Source organism: Platalea leucorodia (assembly GCF_965183815.1).
Source record: "Platalea leucorodia genome assembly, chromosome: 1".
NCBI classification, from domain to species: domain Eukaryota; kingdom Metazoa; phylum Chordata; class Aves; order Pelecaniformes; family Threskiornithidae; genus Platalea; species Platalea leucorodia.
Window position 1 is genome coordinate 94,461,836 of NC_138823.1, and position 23,390 is coordinate 94,485,225.

The 23,390-nt window shown below is 37.6% G+C and overlaps 1 protein-coding gene across 3 annotated transcripts in view; it reads left to right on the forward strand.

Annotated features, from left to right (window-relative positions):
• The window catches only part of FARS2 (phenylalanyl-tRNA synthetase 2, mitochondrial), a 250,684-nt gene that overhangs the window by 21,522 nt on the left and 205,772 nt on the right, over positions 1 to 23,390 (forward strand). Inside the window, exon 1 of one of the 3 annotated variants that reach the window (XM_082325110.1) lies at positions 12,329 to 12,349. The exons of the other annotated variants lie outside the window; for them this stretch is intronic. The gene's annotated coding sequence lies outside the window, so the exon portion shown is untranslated. Of the gene's footprint in view, positions 1 to 12,328; positions 12,350 to 23,390 lie in introns of those variants that run through there. 3 annotated transcript variants of the gene reach the window in all.

A 23,390-nucleotide genomic window follows, 5' to 3' on the forward strand; every position in this document is an offset into this window, starting at 1 on the left:
AATGGTAAGTATTGTACCTTTAAAGCCATTTTCCATGGAATATCTGTATTTGTGCATAGAAATAAGCCAAAATGAGCTTATTAAAAAAAAAAAACCAAAACCCTCAGTGGTACATGACAAAACTGAGGTTCTGTAATTATTGTGTCACTGATTCCCGGTTGATCGTTCTGTTTATATGAAAGTAATACTTTTTTTCAAGCTACTGGCCTGTCAGGCTCTGATTCAGCTATTTAAATTAGAATGGATCCTTTTGCTGGTTGTACTTCTATAAATGATGGTTTCCAGAAGTATAATTGTTACGGGTGGGCTAGTAACCAAGTTCTTTATTTTCAGGGAGGCTGGCACTAACCGTTATTAAGTCTGGTAATCTGGATGGAAAGGAAAGGAAAGCAAAGAAAAACCCTGCTTTTGCATTGTGGTGAACAGATACCGAATAATTCTGGATATTCAAGAAAAATATCTGTTGAACAAAGCTGTAACAATTTCTGGTCACTATGTAGAGTAAAATTTCATCTCTAAGAGAAATCATGAGAGATCAAAAGCTGAACCTGCTTCCGCTGACACAAATAGAACTGTTTCTTCCTAGGAAGATTTTTGAGCCCAAATTCTAAAATGCTAAAATATTTTCAGGTCTGAGTAGAGTAATTCTTACTAGCTAGCTGTATTTTATCAAATGTGAACGCAAGACAGATTAGAAAAGTAAAATGCAGTGTAAAATTAAGACGTGGAGAATTGAGTCAAGTTTTGTTGCTGTCGTGCACATCTGTTTCAGCATTTTCTTTAAAAAAAACTGTTGTGTTTTTTTTTGGAGCAGGTTTTTAGCAAAGTGAAATGTTTTTGAAGGTTAAAGTTTAGGAATGTATCTGCTTAGGTGATTACAGTTTCTTCTTAAATAAATTAGGAGTGTTATGCACACTAGAGTCAGGATGCTGTGCTCTGGGATGAATCCTGACCCCACAAGACCATTATAAAAGGATGCGGAATGGTCTCAGTGGGCCGTGTAACTATAGCTCAGTGATACCATTTATGGGTGTGCTTTTTTCCTTTTCATAATGAGAACAATTTAATGCTTGATAAAATGAGAACATGTATCTTTAAATAATTTTTGGTTTGTACTGTTCTCAGAAATATGAGAAGCCTTCAACAGTGGGTGTAAAGCCATATCCAAGGACTTTTAAAAATTATTTGGCTGTGGGCAGTAGCTGCTTCTGTTCTTTCTTGTAGCATCGGCAAGATCTGTCTGCCACAGCAATGTACCTTAATCATACCGTCTTGAAACACAGATGATTTAAAAATAAGATGCAATAAGCTAAAGGAGGGAATAGAAGGAGTATTTTGTTACTAATATTGGATGATTAACATCAGAGGAACTTTAAATTTTCCTCTGATGCATTTTTATAATAGAAGTTTTAAAATTAAGGACGTCTGTTTCGCATGCAGATTTTTAGTGATGGAGGCTTTGCTCCAACTGTTTCATAAAAATATTTATTTAAAAAAAGACAAACAGCTTTTTTTATTGGACTAGAAAGGGGATGTCATGTGAATAATGCTATAGTTAAAAACCTGTAACCCAGCCTTGAGAGTTTATTTGCTTTGGTGGAAGGCTTTGTTCATTTGGATTTAAACAGAGTCTTCTGTTTGGCATTGTATCTGAGAGTTCCAACTCTTAACCCATGTGATTTCAAAAAGTGTGGGCCGGTTCATGGACAAACCAAAACACATTAGCTGTTTTTTATTACTTGACCGTGGGTTCATGCTAATGCGGGGAATACGAAACAGTGGAAATAATGTGCATGGCTCCAGTGTTGTCTTTTGTGCTTCAGCTGGAAGAGCTGGGTTTTGCAACTGGTACTTGGTAAAGGTGCTTGAGACTTTAGGAACCAAGTGTCTTGCTTCAGTCCTGGCAACACTTGGTCAGACTTTTTGTAGCTTTTGTTGAGATACAAAATTTTGAAGACAACCAAGTCTAAAGGAATTTACACAATCAAAATAACTTTAATTTTGAAGAAATTAGTTTCCCGAGTATTGAATTGAACAGAGAACTAAACTTTCAGTGGTGCATAGCTTTTCTGTGTTGCACCCAGTGCAGCATCTGTTTGCTTCATTTTAGTATGGGCAGTTTTTAAAACTGCTGTTTGGAAGTTTTTAAAAATATGTTGTAGTAACTATGAAGGAACTCTGACCTCATGCATACAGACACTTACAGAACTCTGGTGTGTGTGGATACATGTTTGCTCATGTTTTGTGGTTTGTATCTCCTCAAAAGTGCTTCTTGTATTCTCCTTTCTCTTCATACATGTTTATATAAGCATGTCTGAAGTTTAATTCTGTCACATTTTTGCCATATGAAAGGCAAAATTGAGTGCAAAACTTATGCACAAGTAGTAAGATAACTTTGTATTTGCAAAGATGGTAGTGAACATATAAAGGCCTGTCCTATTCTGGATAACTTTGTGTGACTCCAGACAGTTTTATGTGATTGAATTGCTTTTATTGAGGTAGTAGAATTGATGATGTTAAACAGAACAGAGGTGGTTTGTTTTTTTCCCCACCAGTATGTCATCTACGAAAAACAAATATACCTCTGAATCAAAAGGCCAGCTTGGAAATAGCTCAGTCTTAGCAAGTTTGAATTTCTGCTCCACGCTTATGCCTTCATTCATTGCAAAAACAATGTTTGGAGCTGATAAAGGTTAGTGCTAAAGAAAAGGCATTTGGCTTTCACACTCAAGAAGGCAAACCAACCTGTATACTTTAGTCTTCTCTTCCATCCTATTTTTTTTTTTTTTCTAGAGGTACTTTTGAGAGACCTGAGCATTCTTCATTTCACCTTCTGCCAGCTCTAACCTCCTTTCTCAATCCACATTTAGAATCAGAAGAAGGATGGTACTCATCGCCATTTTGGGAGGCCAGCAGAAGAGGTAAACTGAGCTTGTACCATGGTTCTTATACTTCTTTTTGAATGGAGATACTTTCCGCTGCTGTTATCTCCAGAGGAGTACTAACTTTTTGAATTTTTAACTACCCCTCTCATTTAAGGTTTTACCATCGGTCCATTCAGTTGGCCAGAGGTATTTTTCTAAAGACATTTTGAAGGCAGTGATAATTACAGAGCTTTTCCTTATTTAAAAGGTAGTTGTTGAAGCTTTCTGTTGTTGTGAATTCTTACAGCTACTGACTTGCCATGTACTTCCAAGGGTCATCTTAAAGCATTATTGTGTTCACAGCAGGTAGTTGTTAAGCCTTGTAAGACCCAAATAAATATTTTAAACAAACAGGTCTGCTGAAAGCATGTGAATAGTGCTGAGGGAATTGTATTCTTTTATATTTTTTCTAGTAAGGGATATTTATTAGGGTGAGCAGATGGGCACTACTCATTTTTGGCATTCATTGATAAGCCTGCTACCTCTCCAGGTGGCTCAACAAAAATGATAACACTGTGGCACAGCTCCCATTTTATTTTTATTTCTCTCAGACTAGTGAGTCACCTGTCTCTGTTCTCCTCACTCAGAGCCATCTGCTGGATTTTTTTGCTTCTATTCTTCAGTTGTTCTCTATTCTAAAGTCACCAAGGATCCCCAATAGGGGCTGATGCAAAGTCTTTTTATGTTTGCTGAGTATTGGGCTTGAGGATGTCTTCTTTTTGTTATCTTCCCTGTAGCCAGTTTGTGAGTTTTATTTTCCCCTGCCTGTCCTTATGAAGTAATCCATGCAACACTGAATTATGCTTGTCCTTAATGGACTAGTCCACCATTTTTCATTATTAATATAGCAGTTCTATTTTTTATGTTGAAATATTAAAACAGTGAAGAGCTATTGAGAATCCATCCTCTGTTGCATTTTTTTTCTCATCACAAGAGAGAAGAGGAACAGAAATTTGATTAAAATACAAGCTTTATCTATATAAAAATAACTTTTTAAAAGTTTAATCAAGAATTTATTTCTTCTTTGAAGACATGAGATAGGGAACATGCTTCTAAAATGCAAACCCTTTTATTGTGAGTGTGTGAGACTGTCTAGACTGTGTTTAGAGCTAACTGTGTAGGACTAACCCACACCTATCATGAGCATGTGTCTCTGAAGTAGGCCAGTAGCTTCTCTTCCCCACTTGCTCCTCACTATTCATGTTGAAGTCTCCTCACTTGGATATTTTCATTATGGTAAATATGCTCCATTTTCTTAGCAAGTCTTTTGAATATATGCAGTTTTCCTGTGTATTAGTTTAAAATGTATCACCTGGTTGGATTTGAGAATGGGATCAACAAAAGGCATATACTTGATACCAGACTAAACAACTTCTCTGGCTGAAAGGCCAGGCCACTGTTTCATGGCTCTGTTTCCCTGTGCTTTCCTACTCTTCTTTCCTTCTCCCTTGCAAACTCATCCTCCTTCCCTTGCCTTGGAGGGCAAAGCTGCTTTGGTGTGGGTGGGGAGTGGGAAGTCCCCTGGAGGGTAACGTGGTACATGCAGGCCGTGACTTCTCTGCTCTCTTTTGTTGAACGCGTGCTTGTCACAGAGCCACTCTCTTCCACTCATCTTGCTGTTGTGTCCAGCCTTATTCCTGGGTGGATCCTATTGAAATCAGTGGATGTTCTTGTGGAGTGAGGAGCTGTTGCTTGGTGTGTGTAAAACTGCTCTGATGGGAACCACAGAGATAAACTCATAAGCAGTACTCGTAAGCAGCTTCTGAGAGAGCTCAGCTTCCCTGTCCCTGTGGAGAGGCAGTACTAAGCTATTGGACCTTGTTCCCAGGTTTCCATTTGTGGTTGCAAATTTTATTCTCTAATATGTTATTAGAACTGATATAGGCAACACTAGAAGAAAAGTCAGTATAGATGAACATACAGCTTAACCTGAAATGTTTAGGTATGTAATATGTATGGCCACAGATATAGGAAAAACTGAGAAATTTGATCATATTGAACTCAGAATTACTTGTTTATTACTTGCTAGTTATTAAGGTTATTGTATCATGTTGCTCTTAAGGTTTTGGAGCACCAATATACCTGATCTTGCTGCCTAGTGGCAGTACCATAAAGAGTATGCAGTTTGAGTTTCAGTTCCAATTTCTCTTTCTTGAATATGTTTATTAGAAAACAATAAAAATGTTTTTCCTTGCAAACATCTGGGATGTCTTTTCCTCCTTTCCGCTCCAGACATCGTACTGTCAGCACATCCTTTTGCAGCTCTCGCTCCCAGCTCTTTCTATTGGGACACTGAATATTACCAGATCTTTCTCATTTCTTGGCTTCCCCCTGCCCTTTTCCGCTCCCTCTTATTTGTTGTATGATTCCCCCTACCCTGTACTGTATTTTATTATATGTAGCTGTTGAAAGAATTTCTCTTGCCACCCATCTATTTAAGGAAATGTCTGAGCACCCCATTATCCTCGTTACGATTATTTTCTCGTTCCCTGTCCTTATGTCTATTCTTGCTCTGCTGTTTTAATAAATAGCCATTGTCAGTGATACAGAAAGGACAGAGATAAATGACAGATAATAGATTTTGGGAGGTAGAGAGTGAAGTTCTGCAGATTAGGGTTTTTGTTTTGTTGGTGTGAGGTTTTATAGTTTATTTTTCTGAGTGGTAGTGTAATATCTATTCTGGGATTTATACAAATAATAAATTACTGTAATCAGTTCAATCAGCAATGGCTTGAGACCACTGAGAACTGATGTAATCCACAGTGATAAAGCTACTGGGTGATCAAGAGTGAAATTTATAGGTATTTACATATATTTACATTTTTACAGAGTTCGTACTGTGTTCTTGCAACTTTTCTGCATGACAGTTTGCCTCTGGTGAATGACATATTTTATCCATGGCTTTGAACTCTTAGTAACTGTGTTTTTCTCTGCACAATTATTCTGTTTGATGACTTTGCGTTTCTGTACTATTGAGCTTTAAACTACAGTAAACAGACTGAAGTGATGATAGCAGTAGTTTGTCATTTGTGATGGAGAACCATGTCAACATAGTTGAATTTAGTTTGACCTCAGTGATTCCTCCCTGCCCCCCCCGTGTCAGTACAAAAAACCTGATCTTTGTGTTTTCAGGAGGGATTTCTAGACAAAAGGGAGTCAACCTATGCATCTGGCTTTTGACATTGATGATCTGGACCAGTGAGCAGTGATAGGTATTCAGTCTGTGTCAGTCAGAACTGCTTGAGAGAGAACCTATGCATGTTTTCATCACTGGAGTCCATATTGGTTTTATTTCAGTAGTTTAAGTCCCCGATCTCAAGTTCAAGGTATACTGCTGGTATGGACAGGTTTGGAGTCACTTTCTGTGGCTTTCCACTAACCTCTGAAATGAGGCAGCACTTGAGTCACAGAATCGATTGTTCTTGGTAAAGAACAATTAGATTTCAATGCAAAAAAACCCCTGAGTGAACATGACCGCTAAGGACCATGTGTGTTTCTCATTCCACTTCATTTCTCACAATTCATTTTCTATTCCAACTTGAACCTGTAGAGAAACCTGCCTAGCGGGTATAAAATAGGCCATCTTTTGGAAGAAGATTGAAAGCATAGATCCCAAAGCAGTGATTGATAACAGGTGCGTCCCTTCCACTTTAAATCATGGTACAAATGGCCCAGGATATAATGCAAGGCATATATAACAAATTATTTCCTTGAATCAAGTCTGACAGATGTAGCTAATAATACTCAGGCATTCCTGCATTTGTGTATTTAATAATGTAGAAATAAAAGTGTTTTAAGGGAGTAATAAAACAGTATGGTGAAAGTGTAGGTATTAACCAAAATGCTTTGTGAGTGAGCATTTTTAACAGTTATTGTGGTGAAACTTGCTCGTTTGCCTCACTTGAGGCAAACGAGCCCTTCAAATTGAGGCAAATTTGAAAGAGAGTGTCTGTCAGTTCTAAATTTCCCTTGCTGCTGTTGCACATCTTTATGTTTAAAGTGTTCTCCTTTACTGCTGATCTTCTAGATGATGCTTTTATTAAGCAACTGGGCTCAATCCTACTGTCAGTTAAACCAGTACAGCTACATGAAGCATCTGACCCATAGGTCAATGTTTTGTTTTTTGCTCTCATAAAGGACTTAGACACTGATATTATCATCTACAGAAGAATTGCAGCATGGTGGAGAGGGGATGGCATGCTGATGTGGGAGGTCTTTGTATAAAACTCACATCTTTTTGAAAAGGAGAGGTGAAAATAATAAATAAATGGACGACTACTAAATATTTTAAACTTCACTCTGCTTGGAAATTCACCTTAAGGAAGGTCATCTAGAGAGGGCGTAAGTAGAGGGACTGCACATGAACCTTCAGTTCTATAGGTACTTAATATATATGGTTTTCTCCTCCTTGTTCTTGTTTTTAATATAAAATACCAAAGTTCAGCCATTACTGATGTGAAAGTAGGAAGGAGCATTATATTATCTAGATTGATAGTGTGAGTGGGACGGTCAGAGGGATTTCATCTATTCTTTCCAATAACTTCTGGCTAGGACAGGGCATATCTTTCAGAGAGATGCTCAGTCTCAGTGTAAATGCTTCAGTTAATGGAAATTATATCGCACCTGTTCCCAGGTAATTTCAAAGAGAAAGAGAGATGGAATAGTAGCGTTCCTCAGTCAACTAGAGAAAACCATAAACAAGTAACAGCTTGTAATCAAATACATATATGTAATTTGCATGTATGTACATGTACGCACACATATGTAAATGGCACTGACGTGAATGATTATCCACTGCAGCAAATTTGTTACCAGCTCCTGGATAGGATCTATCCCAAATCAAGGCCTGTTGATAGACTGAGGAATAGTTCTATCTCAACACTGCTTCCTACCTTAACTTTACCCAAACTAGTGTGTTTCCTTTCTAGATCTGTCCATTTCCACAGGATGTGTGGCTTGGTCTTTTCTCACCTTTTTTTCTTTCCTCACAGATGTTGAAAGTGATCAGAGTGCTCCCATATATTCAAACCAAGATTACAAACAATACATGCTTCATTTGCAAGAAACGTAAAGAGTTTAATTGTGTTTCCTATTGTCAGAGCTTGCTCTTTAATTAGTGTGGTAAAACTGATTAAATTATACGCTGATAGTTTCAAACCATGATTTATTTTTCTATGTATTTGAAACAAAGTCTTTATGGTGGTGGTTGCAGTTGCCAGCCATCTTTGTTGTTCTGCGCTTGGAAAATTATAAATTCACATTTCTAAGCTTCTTCCGTTAGGGGTGTATGCTTATAAAATGAAAGCTCGGTTTCTGCTCTCATCCTCCATTCCAGAAGCTGGAGACATGAAGTAGAATGCCAAGGGATATGAGATGCTCTATAAAAATATGATAATGGAAGGACAAGCATGGATGGAGACCTCTGCTTTATTTTTTGACTTTGTTTTCTGAATTGGGAGGCTATTCTAAATTAGCCTTTAGAGCTAAGCAGTTTTGCTGTCTGTGCATCACTAAAATAGTCTCAAAAACCAGGAAGAGACAAACTTACTTTTACATGCCTGTCTTCTGACTATTTGGTTTTCTAGGGGTGACAAGAAAAAAATACCTCCAATGGAAGAAAATGTGAGGTTTGGTTTTTTTCCCCTCCAAATATCACAAAGAAATACTCCTCCCTCCCCAACCGTAAACAAACCAATCAACAACAAAAATTCAGCTGATTTTCTTTCTTTTCTTCTTTTTTTTTAATCTCTACAATTATTCCATTTTATGCCAATGTGTTATCACTGTCTGTTCCTTCTAAAACTTTATAGACTCTCGGAAGTAATCAGCACGAGTTTAAGGGACAAGTGCATAGCTACTTCAACCTGTGAATTATGATGGAAGACAATTCTATCAAAGTTTATGGTGTGTAGATAAAAGTTTGTAAGATTTTCAATTAACTTGAAGGATTAAAGCATTACAACTATTGTTCCTGCCTTGTGAGAGGTGAAGAAATGGTAACCTGCTCATTAGAGATGGGTAGTATTTAAGCAGGAAAATCATTCTGTTTTCTTAATGCTTTGGGAATGAAATTACTAGTTACTTGTGGGTGATAGACTCCTAAATAAAGGGAAGAACAATAATTAACCAGGACCTGCATGAAGACTACTGCAATAAATAGAGATAAGTATCATGATACTAGAAAATAGATGTACCAAGATAATACTTATTCTGGTTGATCGTGCATTACAGGTTAATCTGAGGCCAAAAAAACAGAAGGATTAAATCTTTGGGTACTGTGGGATGATGGGGCAAGAACAGCCTTGTGGTTTTGTTCTGGTGTTTATAATCTTAGATTTTTTTTTTTTTTTTTTTTTCTTTCTTTCTTAAAGTTAGTTCAATGTATTGTGTGTGAGAGAGAAGCTTCTCCAGGGAGTGATTCGGAGCAGGTGCCTCAAGTGAAAAAAAATCTTATATTTAGTTGATAGAAGGAAAACTTGAGTTCTTCAGGATGCTGAATATTCTGCTCTGATCTACTGATCTGCTGAAGCAGTAATAGGTGTTGAGTTTAAAGCATTATGAAGCCATTGAAAAGTATAAATGCTGGGTTCGTGTCAGATCACACAGCAACTTACAGGTGGGGAGCTAGAGGAAGATTAAAGGAGTGGGAAAGAACCTTTATTGTAAATAAATAATGAAAGACTGTGGCTAGAGAAGGTAAGATATTCACAAAGAGCAGAAGGAGGTTGTAAAGGAGGAGAGTGTGCTCGCATATGGCTATGGCTTTGTATGAGCTTGCTGCGTTGAGAGGGAAGAAAATAAAATATGGAGCATACCTCAATCAGATTAAAAGGTCGAGAAGAAACAATGACACAAGAGAAAGTTGTAAAACTTAATACAGTTTTTGGAATATTGGCAAAATGCTCTAGGGGAAAAGAATGCAAAAAACAGAGTTATAGGACATTGAAAATGTGTAATAAATATATAGGGGAGATAGAGTGGGTTAAAAAGAAGGTGAAACAGAAAGTGTTTTATATGCTGCAGGAATTCTGACAGAAGTAAGTGAAGACTTTCTCTGCTTTTCCAATGGTGGTGTCTTCATCCCTTCCTATTCACACCTCCCTGCACTGTCTGCTAACACCCTCTAGATGGTGTTGGGGGATACTGGCATGCCGAGTTTCTCTTACCTCCATGAGTTAGGATAGATATGTAGTGGTTGTGGGCTGAGAGGTTTTTTTTTTTTTTTTTTAATATATAAAGTTATTTTTGACAAAGTGTTGGCATAATTGTAGGTGGTGTTTGAGCCAGTGTAGATTTAAACATTTAGATGAGGAAATCAAATACAGTCATGAAGAAAATGGTCTGTTATCCTTTATTTAAAACATTGCATAGATACTGTAGCCGTTTTTTTCATAAGGGGTTAGGAGCATACAGCAAAGTGTTTCTAGGGAACTCATCTCTGGTGGGGATTATGTAAGTTTTGATTTGGCTTTTCTTTGGGTCGCATGCCTGTGTTTCTCTACGTGAGGGCACAGTTTCAGAGCTCTGCCGTTTCCTTTTCTTAGCACAGCTAAGAGCCACTGCCTCTGCTTTCCGGTAAAGTGGAATGAACAGAGTCCTTAAGGAAATTACAACATTCTTTCGTGTGATCTGCAAGTAGTTACAGCTGCTGTGTTGTTTGGAAAAACTAAACAGCCCATCACCCCCCACATACCTGCTGGCAGAAATGGAGTGCCATTGCAAGAGTATTTTTGGCTTGTCATATGTAAGAATAGAAGTCACGGTGTTAATGTTTGGTTGGGGTTTTTCCTTTTCTGTGTTTTCAAAGAAAACACAAATCTTAAATTACTTTTAAAAATACTGAAAGGACAGAAGCTGAGTAGTCATCCATTTTAAAACATTGTGCAGGACACAAAACATGTGGTGTTATCTCTTTAATCATTTTTCTGTGGTGGGGAAATACTGCTTTGCTTTCTGTGGAGTATATTAAATATGCTATTGTTGCACAGGCTTAAGGTTAACTATGCATTAGAGGAAATAGTGGCAACGAAAAGGGATTGAAACCTGATTATTGCATCATTATTCCCATATTTTCACAGGACAGCACTGTGATGCTGCAATCTCTTTATCATCTTTGTGGCCCCTCCCTGGGCTTCACTGGGAAGCCCAGAGCAGGACACCATACTCCAGGTGTGGCCTTACCAGTACGGAGCAGAGGGGAAGGATCACCTCCATTGACCTGCTGGCAACACTCCTCCTAATGCAGCCCAGGATGCTGTTGACCTTCTTTGTCACATGAGACTGGCTTGTGATCAACTTGTTATCTATTGTTGTCCTTTCCTGCAAAACTGCTTTCCTGCCAGTCAGGCCCCAGCATTTACTGATGCACGGGGGGTTGTTCCTCCCCAGGAGCAGGATTTTGCTCTTCTCTTTGTGAAACTTGATGAGGTTCCTGCAAGCCATTTATCCAGTCTGTTGTGGTCCCTCTGAATGGCAGCATGTTCATCTGGCGTATGAACCACTCTTTCCAGTTTTGTATCATCTGTGAATTTGCTGAGGATGCGCTCTATCCCATCGTCTAGGTGATGAATGGAGACGTTAAACAGTACTGGACCCTGTATTGACCCCTGGGGCATGCTGCTGGTGACCAACCTCCAGCTGGACTTTTTGCAGCTGATAACAATCTTTTGAGCCTGACAGTTCAGCCAGTTTTCAGTCCACCTACTGTCCGCTTATCTAGTCTGTACTTCATCAGTTTGTTTATGAAGATGTTATGGGAGACAGTGTCAAAAGCCTTACTAAACTCAAGATGAACACATCCACTGCTCTCCTCTCATCTTCCAAGCCAGTAATCTCTTTGTAGAAGGCTAATGGGTTGATCAGACATGATTTTCCCCTTCATAAATCCATGCTAACAGCTCCTAATCACCTTCACATGTTTTGGAAGTTATTTCCAGGATTAGTTGCTCTACCACCTTCCCAGTGATTGAGGTGAGGCTGACTGGCCTGTAGTTCCCCAGATCCTCCTTCTCAACATTCTTGGAAGATAGGACTGACATGTTTTCTCCCACCTCTGTTTTCAGCTAAACTTATCTAGAGAAGACCTTTAGATAACGGTTGCCTTTTCTTGATGTAACTTGCTTGTTATTTTTGTAAGGACACTTTTAATTTAGACACTGCGAATAAAATAACACTGTTCACCAAATTTAACTTTACTATATGTTGATCAAATCTTTGCCTTACAGTTGGAAGCAGGTTACATTTGTACTGAATATAAATAAGGTTGTATGCTAAAAGTAGTCTAATATATCTTGTTAATTTTGTTTCTTCCCTTCCACTTCATTAGCTGGAACCAGCCCAGGTTAATTGAGAGTGGGAACTCTATTCCAGACTACCATCTTAGAGAATAATCAGTTTTCCTGAGAGCATCATGAGGAGATTGCTAGGTAAGGCACTCGTAAAGGCCTTCCTTTGATGCACAGGAGAAATCATTTATGCGAGCTAGCAGCTCCCTACCCATCGGTATGAAACTTAGCAACATTCATTTTTAGACATGGAAGGGGGAAGCTTGCAGATTGGTGGGAGCAAAGCAGGACATCAGTCAAGCTGAATTGATTTAAATCATAATTAAAAATGGATTCTTTAAAGGAGTAGGGAAGCTTTTGTGCATTTTATGTTGTTTTCCTTGAAAATGCTTGGTTCTCACTGGCTGGCAAAAAGTGAAATAAGTTGTTTGGTAAATGCTGTTAGTCCTTTATGCTAAAGTATTGACTGTGCAGTTTTAAGCAATTATACAACCTAACACAAATATAGTTAGATTCTTAATATTTTCACATTCTTATTTTATAAAATAATGCTTGGTATACTTCCTGTTTACCAGCTAATGATTAATTTTGATTTGGGACATGTACAGTTGCTTTTGGATGGAAACTTGAATTCAATTAAAAATACAGAAACCTAGCATTATACACTTTTCCCACAAAACATATTCCAGATTTAAATTAGTAGAGTAGACTAAACAAAGGCAATATCTTTATTGAATGAAGCAGATTGTTTCTGGATATCATGGTCTTCTAGTTTTTATAATTAATGGATATCATCTTGAGAAGGGAAAGGTACAGGTGGCTTTGGTCTGACAAGCCCGTTATGATTTTCTTCTGGAAAAGTTATGCATGGAATATGGTCACATATGATTTTTGAAGTGGCAAAAAGGTGTTTATATTATCTTCCATGTTTTTTTTTTTTTTTTAGGGAGTTATTCTGATCTATGGTTTATTACAATAATTGAGTATTCCCAGATGTTAACAGGTGCTTGTTTTACTATGGAGAAAGTTAGTGTCCCCCAGCTTTGTTCTTTATACAACTTTGCTTTGTTGATGGATTTAAGAATTGAGTGTGTCAATTTTTTTCAGATCTTACTCACTTTGACAAAAAAAAAAGAAAAAAAAACAAAAACAGCAACAAAAAAAAAACCCTTTCCATGAAATACCTGTTTCTTGGTTTTGCGCCTTTCTGTTTGATTGTGGGTTGTATGAGATAAGGACTGTGTATGTATGTGCAGAGCTTAGAATATAGTTCAAGCTTCAACCCAGGGTTCGATCTGGGCTTCCTCCATTCCAATAATAATAATAATAATTTGCTCAAAGTGAAGGGAGGAACAGAAATTTCTTAACATGCTTCAGACAAATTTTTATTTAAATTCCACCTTGTCTGCTCTCCTCAAGTAAGGAGACACCTTTATATTTGGGTCTGGGATGCCTGGGCCAGCAGGTCTCTCCTGTCAGGTCTGAGGGGCTCATCCCCCAGCCTGCCTGGACACATGGCAGGAAAAAGCCTGCCGGATCATCTCTTCCCATTACATCAGGAGAAAGCGCAGGCTACCTCAGACTTCACGCCATCTGAAATTTAGACCAGTGCAGTAGATCTGCATTGCGTGCAGTCAAACCCCGAGATGATCCGGCTGTCAGGAGGAATCGGTAATGACTGAAGCAAATGGTTGCTATGACTGTTGCAACATGATTGCCTTCAGTGCTGTTCTGCTGCCTTATTCTGACGATGAATTAGGCCTAGGATGCATAGGGGCAAATAAAGAATAATGGAATCAAGTATAAATGTATGACTCTATAAATCTGCCTCAGAATATGTAGTTTCTGAAAGGTTAATATAATTATGTAATAGTTAATGTAAGTGCTGACAGCTCACATACTAAAGTGGCTTCTAAGAGATAGGTGCAAACTTACATTGCTAACTGAAAAAAATCCCATTTCTGTATTTTGGTGAATTCAACATGCAAGTAAAATTAAGATGTTTGAAGAGGCAAAATGTGTGGTATTTGGCGTTGGCTACAGGAGCCCTGTAACCTTTAAATCTATTTAATAGCAGCATGCAATAGTATTTGCTAAAACAGCATGATTATTACATGCTTATGTTTAGGGAGTCTGGTTCATCAAAGATACCTTAAATTACAAGGTTTCCCAGCCTTGTTTTTTTGTTTTTTGTTTTTTGTTTGTTTTGCAGTGGTGGTGGTGCCTGCAGCATCTTCCAGCTCTGGCCAAAGCTGTTACATATGTGCAGGTGGAAGTTTTTTGTTACCTTGGCAGTGTTTATCTTCTGCTTAGAAGTAGCTTGCTGTGGTTTGAAAATACATTTCTCTAATCTGCACTCTGAACATTTCAACTTCAATGTTAAAAGAAAAAATATTTTGCACCTTTGTTACTTAGCGCTTTTGGTCAGAATTGAATGAAACAGCCAGTGAGTCATTAGTTGCCAGAAAGGAGAAGATGATTCTGCAGTTACTAAGTTTTCCACTTCTGCCTGAAGGCACCTTCTTTACCTGAACCTGTGAAGTTTATAATTTTTTAAATTGGAGATTTTTGTGAAAAGGTTTTTTTGTCAGAAAAAAAGAATTATCATTCCCAAAACCAGTAAAATCATTATCCTTTCAAGATGACTTTTGAATGACTCTGTGTCCATGTGTGTGTAGGAACATACCAGTTGGCATTCATGCCTGCATGCTTGAATGATGGAGACCCTGAGGGGAATGAGGACTTGCTTTGGGAAGTGATTCTTAGAAATTTCTGGACATGTGGCTGACAACATTATATAGGACCTGTTTATTTCGCTTTCTCTACAAGCAGAAAGCCTTCGGCCTTGCTGAGTACTTTAATTAAGCCATTAACAGATATGCTTTAAAACAGGTACGTCTTGTACAGACGTATTCAATACTGATGATACTAGTGTGGCCAAATCTGACGTGCAGGAAGAACTGAGCTGATTAAATGAACAGATGCCATTCAGACGGTAAAAGACCGTTCTAAACTCTGCTCTGGCAGTTTTCAACAAGTGCTTGAAAAAGGAAATGAACATTTTTATTGAACAAGTAGTTTTTCATCTTTTAATGTAAATTGTTATTATTACTGCTGCTTCATCATCTGTCAGTAGGTCTTTTGGGGGCCAGGTCTCTTCAGTCTCAGTAGTGCTGCTAAAGTCAATGTGGCTGCTCTGCGCAGTTCATTTACAGAAATAAAGGAGAAGATGCAAGAGGAGGAGAAGGCGCATGTGATTGTTCCGTCAAATGAAGGCCGGTCACTTTCCCTTCTTTCCCTCCAGATTCTTGTCCTTATTGTACTGAAATTTACTTTAAGAATTGGCAAAAGAAGGATTTTCATCGAACTTTGAACTATTGAATTGTTATGCAATTTTTACGGGAATTAACCAGGCAGAGGTCCAAAAGAAAACCCCAAAACCCCTGTACATCACTTAAGGCAAAAAATTGCCACAAGATGATTTCTTCTTTCAAGAGAAGATCCCTCTGCAACATTAGCTTCATTCCACAAAGTGGCAAGTTTTGTCTGGGAGTATCCATTGCTCCATAGAGCCCCCCTTTAAAAGGGGAAATGCTTTAGGAGGTCTGCTAAAAGTCTTTTTCACTTTAGATTGCTGTAGTCATGGATTGGTATTCACGGATGAAAACAGCTTTTCCCATTTTCCGCAAACCCCGTTGTAGTTACTTCAAGCATGGACAATTATTTTGCAAGTTGGCATTGTCCTAATGTGCAGAGGAAATGAAGGGTTTCAGATATACTTAAAATTGTGAGAAAAATCTATTTTAATTTAAAATCAGTGGAGTGTTCCCCCCCTCACCCTTTTCTATTGACATGAAATTCTTGCTTTGCAGCCAAATCATATGGCTTAAGTTGTTGTGCAACATGGCATTTGAGGATGTGAATGACTGTTCATTTCCACTGGATTATGCACATGCTTACAGCTCCAGAAAAGGATTCAGTGAAGTGTGGTGGATTAGACGGCACTTGGCTAGCTACAAGTTCGTGCTTGTGCTTGAATTCCAGTGGAATCAAGCATAAGTCTAAGCCAAAGTCCAGTAATTAAAATACAGTTGAAAGACTGTGAGATAACAAGACTTCGGGGCAAGTCTTAACTTCTTTGGGGTTTCAGTAAGTTTGCAGATTCTACTGCTAAAGCCTCATTTTTCTCAAGGACATAATTAGCTTCATTTTAACCCTGTGTTGGTACACTCTGCAAGCCCAGGTAAGGGCCTTGTGCATTGAGATGCTGAGCAGAGCTGAGTGAGTTTATGATTTTAATGGAAAGAGTGAAAAGCAGGGTCTAAGCTGATGCCGAGAAAGACTTGGCAGAGGAGGAAGATTTGAGACCCTGTATGACCTGCGAGCAAATGCCCCAGCATTACATATGTGGGGCAGTGCAGAGTTAAATTTTAATGCAAATATCCCCAAATGTCTATGGGCTTTTATTAATTGTATAATCAATGGAAATAAGACATTTAAGATTTTAGGCATCAAAATAGTGATGGCTTGTGTCGTAAGGTATAAAAGTTTTACCATCGCTTCTGTACGGTAGTTTGTATTAGTATGACAACTATTGTTGCTTGTGAGTCACAAGTGGTAATCTTAAGATCATGTCAGTAAAATTTTTATGCTATACACTCCCCTTTGTGTTTGATATACAGTACACCAAAAATGTTTTACAGAAAAGGAGTTTATTTACTAACAGTTTAGAGGATTTTACATTTTTATTGTAGGTAGTTTTCATTTCCCTCATCTGTAAATCTACTCTTTAGTTATTTCATTGCTGTATATAGTTGAGAAAGGAAGGTATTTTAATACACATATAAGAAGCCTGTAAGAATTACTTGTTGTAAAATTCAGTATCTAAACAAAGTGCTCCTAAGATTTAGTACCTTGAAACTTTATAGGAAATAAAAACATGTGCTCTGTAGCAGATGAAAGGTGATAATCCACCTTTTCCTGTATGAAAAACATGAGATTTTTAACAGGCTCATGATTTATAATGTAATGTTGCCTGTCCTGCTCCAAAAGTCAGAATAATTCTGGAAGAGGAAAGCATTAATTTTTCTGTGTGTGTGGGTTTGTGGTTTGTTGGGTTTTTTTGTTTGGTTGGTTTTTTTGGTTTTTAAGTGAGGAGTGGCTATCTGGTCAAGATATTTACAGAATATGATTACTTTAGTTATACCACAGTCAGATGAACTTTATTTGAAGTAGTTTGAACATCTAAGAGGATTTGGAAATATTATAGGTTTAGTTGGTTTACAAGAGTCATAGCCTACCTACTCTGTAGAATAAAGATGTTCTAGAAAGGTGGATGAATAGGACTTTCAGAAACTCCTGTTATACAAAGCATGTAGGAGGTCTCACCTGAAATTACCTAATGGCGAAGTCACACATTCACTTCAGATCTGTACTTGGGTGGGAAATTAGTTTAAAAATATCAAGAGCATTGTCAGTTTATGTATTTCCTCTGCTTCTCAGCTTTAAAATAGGTTTCTTGGATTACTTACTTGGTGTAATTTAAGCCAGTTGAGCATTAGTAAAGTTTAAAAAATAAAAAAATGACTACAGGGGTTACTCAGAGCAGTATTAAGCATGGTCTGGAATATAACATATTCCTCCAACCCAAATACCCCCTAATTCCTGCTCAGTGTTTGCTTTTGACTGCCCAGACATTGCGTACCTGCAAGTAACCACTTTGCTCAGGGGCAGCAGTGGAAGCGAGGCCTGATGAGGCTGCACCTCAGGACTACAAAAGAGCCATCAGATCTGTAAGGGCAGGGAGAAACACAAATGTGATATTTACTTGTTACATTAGGTGGAGCGCTTCATCGGACGGTCAGATCTCCGGAGACAGTACATCTCCATTGTGTCAAGGCTGTGGTTAGTGTGCTGTGCGCAAGGTCCCATCCTTTCTTTACAAGAAAATTGTATCTGATTTTTCTACACAGGGCATCCACAGTCTTTTCTGGCGTGCTGTCTTGCGGGACTGGATGGCACCTTGCTGCTAATATGTTTGAATTGACTATCAGTGATTTCTGTGTTCCGCACTTTTTTTTTTTTTTTTTTTTTTTTTTTTGTCCCAAGTGAAGGCTCTGTCCTGAAAAAGCATTAAATCCCCAGTTTGTGTTCAGGGCTACTCAAAAAACATCCCCCTAGGAGACCTGTGCTTGAGTCTTAGACTCACTAGAAGCAGAGCAACACGGCACACAGTTGTTCTGCTTAAAATTTGTTTTTTACTTTGTATGTCTTTGAAACACATAAAAACATTAATCGCATTGGCACATACTATATATCTGACATCTTGCATGACTTTTCCACACTTATGAGCATTTTTGAATAGGAAGCAGCTGTTACTGAAGTGACATATCATTAAAAAAAGAAGTTTTTGCAGATACCACAGGATAGATAGAGGAAAAACTACTATGTTTTTTTACCTCTGCTTTTGTCAGTGTTCACCTGTGTGACCTTCTTCTTTTGCCATGAAATAAAACAGTATTGACAGTGAAGCATCATTTCTGAATCGCCGGGGTGTGCACATCAGATGTAGCTAGTTAGGAGACACTGTTTTTCGTATTTTATAGTGATGGAAAAAAGTGAAAGTTTTGTGAATAAAGGTCAAACATGTACCTTGCACTTCTGTTTGAATCTGCTTAGGGGTGTTGGAATAACAAGCCACAGATTAAAAACTTGTTGCTTTAAGAAGGGAGAAGTATTTTATTTTCAAGTCCTTCAATCAGTAAAGTCACAGGCATCGTACAGGTTCATATTGTGCTTAGTGCTTAATCTCACCGTAGGCAAGAGTGCAGCCAATGTAATATAAGTAAAGAAACGAAAACTGTTGGGATGTGAGAAGGAGATAACTTTGGGAAGGTCATTGTATGTTTCAGTGATATCAGTTAAAATATTGAATCTTGAATATTGTATTCAATTTCAGTCCCCTTATTCTCTAAAAAGAGAGATCAAAGAGAAAGCAGTAGAAGTTACTCAAGAACCTAAGTGTTGGAAATGATGACTTCTGTATGAAGGAATACTAAAAAAAAAAAGTTTTAAAAAAATTGCAATATGTATGACTGGAGTTTGAAGATTGGAGTAAAAATAGTATCTTGCCAACTCAACATGATTTCCACAGACGTTTCTGGTGTCTTTCCGTTAATTTCAGTGGGAGTTTGTATCTAGATCACCTAGAAATCTTAAACACGAGTAGGATGAAATTATGAATGGAAAAGCATAATCCAAATGGATTTTTCTGCCTATCCTATGCCACGGAACAAGATGAAGGGACTAATTGAAACACAACCATAATACATTTTAAGTAAATCAGGTACCGTTGTTGTAGCATACAATTAGCAGGTGGTGTCTGTTTGAATGACCACTGCAGTTTGCCTACCGTCATAATTCCTTCTATACAAAAAATTGCTGTGAAATTTTGTTGTAATGGGAAAGGAACATTGTTGTGTTGTGTTTTGTTTACTGATAGTACACAGCTAACTATGGCTGTCAGTGAGCACTCAAACTTTCTTTTTTAAAATTGCTGTGAATGTTTGTACTCTTGCCAGTTAATCTGAGAGTTAGAATGTCAACAAGGGGAATAAAATGTGGAAAATAATGCTGTGTTTTATATAGCACCTGCCATATTCTAGAATGTTAAAGTACTTACTAAATAGATGCGGAGATGGATAAAATATGACAGTGCCTATAAGCAAATATATCACCTGCTAAGCTTTCAGCAATATAACTGGCATACAGCCATAAGCACCATTAAACTGCTACTGAAAGACAGACTTGGCTAGACCTCTAAGGGATAATCCCCTATTATATATTTCATTAAAAAATTTGTGATAATGATCATAGAAATTATAGCATAAGAAACTTAAATGAGACTGGAAGGACCTTGAGGTACTGACTATTCTGTTCTTTGGCCCCCAAAGCAGGCTGAATTTTATACCTGTTTTTTTAGTACAGCTGTTTAGAAATCTGCATGAAATAATAAAACTACGATGGGGTCTGCACAAGCCCTCTCATATAATGTGTCACTCTGTTTGCAGGAAGACTTCTCCTAATAACTGATACAAATTTTTCTGACACTGGTTTCGGTAGGTGGATTGCTGCTTGTCCTCGCCAGGGTACAGCGGAGACAGGGTTGTTCCATAGGGTGTGCAACTTTCTTTCAGATCTGATGATGATGAAAATACCTTTAATTTTTTTCCTCTCTGGTCTAAAAAGTTCTATTATATTCACTCTTTCTAAATAGTTCCTCCTTTGAGACTTCTGGTAATTTCTGTTACTATCTTTGGATTCCTTCCAGTTGCTTGACATTTTTTATAAATGTTATGCCAAAAATTTTACTCTTTTATTCCTTCCTGCTAAACAGAATGACAGAAGTGCTTCCTATTTTATGGAGTATATACTCCTGTTTATATTCCTGTATGATGGTGTGTTGGTTTTTTTTGTTGTTGTTGTCGGTTTTTTTAATCACATTTTGAACTTGTATTCAGCTCATGGTCTATTACAACCCCGATCCACTTCTGAAGAAGCTGCCATCTACCCGCTTACTTGCTATGCTGTAGGTATGCAGCTGACTGTGCCAAAGTATAGAAATTTGCACTTGCCTCTGCTGAACTGTTCTGTTATTTTTCCGACTACTTCTCTAGTTTGACGGAATAAATTTGATATTCCAGCCCTGTTACCCAGCATACCTGCAGTGTCGCCTCTCGATGGTCAGCAGATTTAAGTGTGTCCTCTGTTCAGTTATGTAGGTTGCTAATGAAAATACTCCCTGAAACTAGACCAAGATCAGATCCTTGCAAAAACCCACTCATACGCCTTTTTGTTTTTGATAGTGAGCTATTAACAATTTTTGGGGGGGTCATGTAATCAACAAATTTTGCCTTCATTCACTAGTAATCTCCTCTAGAAAATACCTGCTTGTAAGAAAAGATATGTGAGGGAGTCATCTGCCTTTTCTTTGGTAATACAAGCTGGAAAGCATAAAAGGGGAATTGGGAATCTCCTGGTTTCTGGCCTGTGATATCTTTTCCCCACTGTTTCTCAGTGGAATAGAATAAAAGTTGACATTTTTAATGATCTGATGGTGCATAAGAAATAGGACTAGTTATTGCTATGTGCAAAGTAGGACTTTACTGTTGAGAAATGATCTCATAGAACAAAAAGAAAAGGTGGAGGTGCTTGTTTGTATAGTAGTAGCTACATGTTTGTTGATAGTTGGATGATCAGATCAGGATATTCTGTGGCTGGTTTAGTAGTTTTGATAGTCAGGCCTGTTTTCTCAGGTTGGACTCCTGTAATTACTGGATGCTTGTAGCAATGCAGATTCCAGTTGCTAGAGAAGAGACAAATATGAAAATATCCTTTCAAATATCAAAAAATATTTTTTTTGTGTTCAGAACTTACATTTCACCTTCTTTACTGGTGTATACTTAGTGTCATGGAATATACTCATAATTTATTTGACATTTGTATCTATAGAAGGAAATACATCATGAGCTAAATTTTATGTCATGAAGGCATTATGTGATACACTGAAAAATACGTAGAATTTAATGTAAATTTTTTTTGCAGAGAGAGAGGGCCAAACACAGCAGCATGACTATAGCTAGATGTAAAGTCATTGATATTCTTAGTGTAGTGATGACTGGTGATGTCTTGTTTGCCTGTGGAATTGAAACAAACACTGACTAAGATGAATCCAAGTCTGCTGATAATTACACTAATTGCCCACAGGTTGCTAATAATAAACTTGTGATTTTTGAGAGAGATGGTAGAAGTTGGCATGACAGATGTACTGACTGCACTAAATTTGATGCTCATTGAAATTAAACTAAATAAAGTGTGGATACCATTAGCATGGAGATTAACATGGTAATTATTTGAACAGTTGAATGCGGGACATTCAGACAGAGATGTAATGTTACTTACACAAAATATTTTTGAGTGTACCCAGTATGTCAGAAGGCCATGTTCTAAAGTTCTCAATAAACAGATTTGAGTTCAGGCCTTAAGCTGCGAATTCCTGCTGTGTGAGATACATCTAGTGCAGGATTCGGGCATCAGAACTGTACATGATTTTGTAGTTATTTTTATAAGGCTTACCTGGCAATGAGTTGGGTGCCACCCCTCTGCAAAGTGGTGGATTTCAGCTGTAAGTGTGAGTATATGTTATCTTCGGGTACACCAGGAGGTATCTTTCTATCGTTTATTTCTCAATTTACAGCAAACTTGGCAAAAGTGCAACAAAAAATTCAGCAGGTTAAAAGAGCACTGAAATGTAGCTCTTTTTTTTTTTTCTCATGAAACATTTTGCTTTACCCACTCCACATGGTATCAAAATATACATTAGAGCAGAGAAGTCATTTGAAAGTATAAAGGAGTAGAGACAGTAAAAGAGCTTTCCATAGTTTGCTACTTTGTTGTGAGAAGAAGCTGGCTTTACGACTTCAAGGAAAAAAAAAGTGTTATTGAGTGCTTTATAGTTATTTTATTTTAAATTCATGTAGTGCTAAAGAAGACTGAATGCCCACAACAGGTCTACGCTAGCAATGATAATGCAGGAAACTATCTTTCCACTGCTTCTGTCTTAATTAAATAGCATCAGCCTGGAAGCAAGAGGTTGTCATTATTATTTTTTTATTCTTTCTGACTGCCTGTATACAGTATTTGATCTTTTCCTGTAATTATGAACAGAGGTGCTGATTGTAATGGTGTATTTTATACGTGATTTTGCAATACTCTGATTGAAGGCCCCTTCACTGGATGCAATTCTTCTTTAACGGATGTTGAAATGTTAACATCATGCCTTGATTGCTTTCTTTTCCTTTGAGCTGTGTTTCTTGGTAGCTCTGTAGTAAGAAGTAAATGGGAACTGAAAAGACAGACTTCAGTTTCATTCTGCTTAAATTCTGTTCTTCACATCTCTCTTGTAAACTTTGCTATGCTGTAAACTCACTCAATTTTTTTTTGTTTGTTGTTTTCTTTTTGTTCCCAAATAACTTGCCTTAAAAAAAAGTTCATTTTTCATGGCATTGCTCTTCAGCTTTGTTGAAGAAAATTTAAACATTCCTATCCAGTCTATTGCTCCTTATTTAGCAAGACTTCTCTCTGTCGTGTCAAGGAATGAACTACACACTGAAAGTAATCAGCA